Genomic DNA, 6,000 nt, shown 5'->3' with positions numbered 1-6,000 from the left:
GGTTCTGATGAAGGTTTTCCTTCCAGGTCCTGGTTCTGGTTCTGATGGAGGTTTTCCCTCCTGGTTCTGGTTCTGATGAAGGTTTTCCTTCCTGGTTCTGGTTCTGATGAAGGTTTTCCCTCCAGATTCTGGTTCTGATGAAGGTTTTCCTTCCTGGTTCTGGTTCTGATGAAGGTTTTCCCTCCAGATTCTGGTTCTGATGGTGGTTTTCCTTCCAGGTTCTGGTTCTGATGGAGGTTTTCCCTCCAGGTTTTGGTTCTGATGAAGATTTCCCCTCCTGGTTCTGATGGATCTGTCAGAATCGACTCTGGTATCGGTATCAGTGATGCTCTCCCAGGATTTCCTTGTTATCAGACTTTTGTCTGTGTGATTCTGCACTAAATGTCAGACGTGTTGAACGATTCTGCATTTGCTAGTTTCACGGCTCGGTTCTCTTTCTCTACATGCTGTAATTTCCTTTGATGCCACAAGCTGAAGTTTCTTTGGAAGTCTCAGGCTGAAGGTCTTTGAGTTTCTCTGCATATCTCTGAAAGTAAAGCATCTGTTATGAAAGGAGGGTCACATTTAGACTGGGAGGGATTTTCTGCATGGGTAGCAGAAACGGAAAACTCCAGCGAATACTTGACTCTGGTAACACAACACAGACATGTTTCAGACACAAGGAAGACTGTGGGTCCATCCGATTTCCATCCACGCAGGCAGACATCAGTCTCCAACACATCCTCAGCAAAGCTACCCATCGCTGCAGCTTGTTTGCATCTCTCCCTCAGATGCAGATGAAGAAAAGCCATGACGTTATTTTTCCATCATAAATCATTTCATTGTAATTATTCATTTTCTCGGCATCTTCTTGACTGTGACCTGCTGACTTTTCCTCTGAAATAAATCGTTGAACGACAACATGCACGGTGTGGCAGTATATATGTGTGTGTGTGTGTGTGTGTGTGTGAGGCCATTACCGAGACAAAGTCCAGGCTGAATAAGCATGCAGTGTCAGGCTCTGATTAGCTCTGTGACTGCAGACGTGTGGTGGGAGAAAAGCTGCTGCTACAGACGCTTGTGCTCCGAGTTGTGATGCTAATGCTGCACATTCATCCAAACGTCAAACTGTTTACTGCATGTGATAAACAATGTGTGTGTGTGTTTGTGTGACCGGGGTGACGCTGGAGTTTCTTACTGGTGATGTGTGGAAACACTGATTTCCTTTCTGATATGATACCAAGCAAAATTCATGATTTAGTTTTCATACCTTGTTCCACACTAACTCTGGAAAATCATGAACAGAGTTGACAGGAAGAGAAATGATAACTTAAACGTGCTCGATGTTTTGTTTGTAATACTGTGTGACTTAAATGGTAATTGACTGTTGACAGGTAAATCTTCTCCACGAGAAGTGAAAACTTGTCTCCTGCTTGTTCTTCTTCATCTGGTCAGATGAGAAGCGTCGTCTGCAACGGGGCAGGGATCCTGCGGGGGGATGTCTTTGCTTTTATGTTCTATGAATCTGCTGATTTCATATTTGGCCTGAAACTTCGTCCACGTTAGGGCAGGTGGTGCATGCAGCTGGATCTGTGTTTAGATGCCAATGTGTACTCTCTCACCAGCAGTCACAATACTTGTCACAGTACAAAAACGTTTTGCCAGCCCAATGTGTCGCGAACTGCCTTTAAGCACGTTGGCGAGAACAAAATGGCATCGTTTCCTTCTTGGGGTCTCGAGAACAAGAGAAAAGTTCTTGCTTCTTGTGGAGTATGTAGCAGGCTTCAGGATTGTCAAGATTGGGTGTAAAAGGAGCGAAGGTTGGTCATGACATTCCACTTTGTCTAAAGTTCATCAAATACCCTAAAAAAGCTTCCTTAACCCTCTGGGGTTGGTGGACAGCCTAAAAGCAGAACCAGTTTAAAATGACGCTGCAGAAATCATGTTTATGATTTAACAGGCTTCAATCCCCTGTGGCACAGAAAAGGACAGAGCATGCGTGAAAAAATAAAGTGTACTCCCACTGCAGCATAGTACAAACACTAAGTACTACTAAGATCTCAATTTGTGAGTCGTAGTTTGCATTTGACATCTACTCTATTTACTAAGAAGGATGCATAAATGGGCAGCAGGTGCAAACATGTTGCAGACTAAATGAGGCTTTTGCATGTTTCCTGGTTTGCAGCAGGATGAGTTTGGAGAAAAAAAACATGACCTACAGCAGAGAAATCTGAATGACACACTAATTACACTGCATGAAAGCAAATTTATGAAATAGTTAATGCTGTTGGTAAAACGACGTGAACAGGATGAAATAGAAAGACGTAAAAAGACATTACAAGGTGAACAAAATAAATAGTGACATATAATAAAAATCCCACAAATAAACCAAGTGGGGGTGTAGGGTGGATGTACTGTCACCTCTTGTCTCTAATAAAGGTCTTTTTTCTTTTTTTCTTTTTACTGAGGATTTCATAAACTGACCCACCTACGAGCCAAGGTTTTCAAAATAAAAGCATCATGCACTGACTCAAGATATTTTACCACAACGTTGGTTATGCTTTTGGCATCACAGACACACTGCACAATAAGCAAATCATGTGCTTTCAATCTCTATAATTTTGTTCAGTGGCTGCTAGAGACACAAGCTGCACATAGCTGCAATCAGTTGCTGATGTTCCCTTGGGAGATCCACAATTACACACACACATACGCTGTTTGTACGTCCTTTAGAAATGTGTTAAATATAGACACAGTTTCTATCCCTAATGTTCATCTCAGGTTTGATAGATCAGTGCTGCTTTAATATTATTACTACATTACATTTACATTTACAATTACATTTTCTCCTCCTAACAAGCAGAACAATATGTGAACGTCCTGTTTTGCATATTCATTGTGGCAGAAGTACTAACTGGATGCAGACGCGCTGTTTTGGACTTTAAAAGATGCAACCCTCACAGCTCGGACTGAGGGTCTGAAGTACAAACTGAGGGCCTCAGTTTGTCTTTTTTTTGTGCATTTACAGTGAGTTTGGACACGTTTTAGTACACCCAAACAGTTATTTTATATTTAACCTCTCAGCCAGCAGGGCTCTGCCCTGGGCCCTTTTTATGTATTTTTTATATAAAATCTTTTACAATCTATGAGACGCATGATGGACTGATCCATTGCTTTGGTATCAATGAAAGTATCAATGCTTCTCTGACGAAATAATAATAATATTGCATACATTAGTCATACCTGTTTATTATCCACAAGGGCTGTGAGAAACTTCTCTTCTGGGACTTTAAAGGTGGAGTATGTAAGATTTTCAATATCTAAAAAAAAAACTAAAACTAATGAAATAACTACAATCATAATTAGATAGTTTTTTTGAACGTGTAGGTTCCAGTCTGTCCATATTTGATGCATTATTAAATTACAAGTTTAATTAATGACAAATGACAAAAAACAATTCTTTTTACTGGTAGGCAAACATTTAAGAAGGGTCTTTGTCATTAATTAAACTTGTCATTTAACAACACGTCAAATATGGACAGACTGGAACCTACATGTTTAAAAAAAACTATCTAATTATGATTGTAGTTATTTTTTTAGTTAATTTTTTTTAAATATTGAAATTCTTACATACTCCACCTTTAAAACAAACGAAAAAAATATTTTTTTGCACAGGACTGTGTCATCAGGGTGGGCCCTGATGGTAAGGGGTTAAGTAAAAACTTGTCTGCACCAAGGTGGGATTTTCACACGATGGGGTCCGTGTCTTTAAATGCTACGTGTTGTATACATTTTCCCACTTTCTTACCACCTCGATTAGGTGTTTATTAAAACTACCCATTCAGCTAACATCAGCAAAAATGCAGAAGTGACAACCATCCCCGTTATTTACTCCCACCTGAAATGTCGACCTGTCACACAGTACTTCTCGGAGCCCCTCGGAGTGAAAGTTCTGCTTGGCTGATGTGTTGTAGCCAAGCTGCAAAATGTCACCAAAAGGAAGAAGTTCTCGCTTCTTGCAGAGGAGGAAACAGTCTTTAATCCAGTGACAAACAAGGCTTCAGTCACAAAATAAGCATGGCAACCATGATAATGACCCGTTTGTGAGCAAGAACATCCTGGGCCTGAGCACCTTGTTTTAAAGTTTTCTCTCTCTGTTGGTGGAAGTGGGATCAACAAAAAGCACTTGGATCAATCGAAAAGCAGCTGTGAAGAGCAGCAGACTTCCACTGGCATGCAGCAGCGTCTCTGCCCTGCGTTATTGCTGATGATTCGATGCTTTTTAACATTTAGAGAAGATATGAGCCGCTCCTCACATGTGATGTTGTTTCACTTGATGAGTCTTGTTGAGCTTTTCTGAAATATTGACATTTATTTATTGATTTCTTTTGATATGAAGGCAAGTAAGAGAATAAGATAAAAAAGAAGCTCAAACCAAAGGCTGTAGGTTGGAGCTAAGCTGATAACAGCAAACCCTCAGAAGGAACATTCAGAAGGACAAATGAAATCTGACTTTATTCTGATTCCCTGTGCGTTAATGCATTCGTGCCAGCCTTTGATCGTTGCTGTGACCTGGTCAGGGCTTCAGGTTCTGGTGCCCACCGTCAGTCTAGGCTGCACTGTTTGATGACTAACACTAGTGTTTTTGCACAAGCTCAGCAGGGTCCTCACAAGTTAGGTAATCACGAGTGTGTTTACGGACGCTGCAAGTTTACTGTTTCGCCGGTCGGGGTTCAAATGTTTGTTTAAATATAACATCATGCCTCTAGAATAAGACATTCTCACACACAGAGGAGGGGCGTAATGAAAACAGGCATTAGGAATGTATGGCTGACGGCATTTATAAACTCCACTGGGATGGCGGTTAAGCTAAGCTAACAGAATCTAGTTTAACTCTATGAATGACTCCTCACAGCCTTCTTGCTTATGCTGCTAGATGCAGCAAAAAATCCGGAGGATTCTGTGATCTTCATGGCACTATTGTGAAAAATGTAAAATGTTTCTTTGGGAATGCGTGCATGGTGAACATATACTGTATATGAAAGATGGACGGTGCCTCCGGCGGTTTAAAGTGAAGCCCATATGGAAGTGCATAAAACTGCAGTTCCCCCTTCATCCACTAGGGGCTGCAAAACAGAGCAAATCTCCATAGACTCCCATGTTAAAAAGACCAACTTCACAGCAGAAATAAACAATTTTACGGCAGAAATAAACATGTTTACGGCAGAAATAAACATGTTTACAGCATAAATAAAGATGTTAACAGCTTGGTTCAAAAATCCATTTTAGGTTTAATAGGTCAAGTTTACCTTCATGACAACTGTGGAGGGAGTGAATTTTTTTCTAACTCGCCCGTTTAAAAGTAATTTAATCTCAAAGTTCGGCATATTTAGGGGCGTGTCCTTTTGATTGACAGGTACCCGATCTCCTGCTTCAAGTAAAAAGAACGTAGAACAACCGCAATTCTTTGCCGGTTAACAACATGACTTAGCTTTAGCCCGCTTACCTCCGTTAGCTGGTTAGCTCCTGTTATCTCCGGGTTAGCTCGGTTAGCTTTTAGCTACAGAAAGCTCGGAGTTTGCTCGATGTCAATCATCCATCATGACGCTCACAGCCCCCCTCTCAGCTCCACCTCTTTGCCCATATTTGTATTTTCCGGGCGAGACGACGTGCATGCCCCTGCCAAGATGGTGATGGTAGGAACTGCCCACCGAGCTTTAATTCAGCTCTTCAGAAACCTACGGCAGACGTTGTGGAGGCTCCGCCCATCTTTTATATACAGTCTGTGGTAGAGATTCTGATCCTAAAGCAGAGTCTTGGCATGTGAGTAAAATCTAATCTACGCCACCTCCTGTAAGACTTCGGAGCCCCAAACTGTCACATTTCAAGCTATTTTGATCCCATATTTGGAGTGCTTGTGAACCCAGTCCTTGAGTGTCTGAAGCTGAATTTCCATGTTTTTATTTTCACATTTTCCTCTCGATGGATGTGAAAGTAGGTCGACCGCAGTGGAAGCTTGGC

Source organism: Telmatherina bonti, assembly GCF_933228915.1.
Source record: "Telmatherina bonti genome assembly, chromosome: 3".
In the NCBI taxonomy this organism is placed as follows: Eukaryota; Metazoa; Chordata; class Actinopteri; order Atheriniformes; family Telmatherinidae; genus Telmatherina; species Telmatherina bonti.
This window is presented reverse-complemented; position numbering follows the sequence as displayed.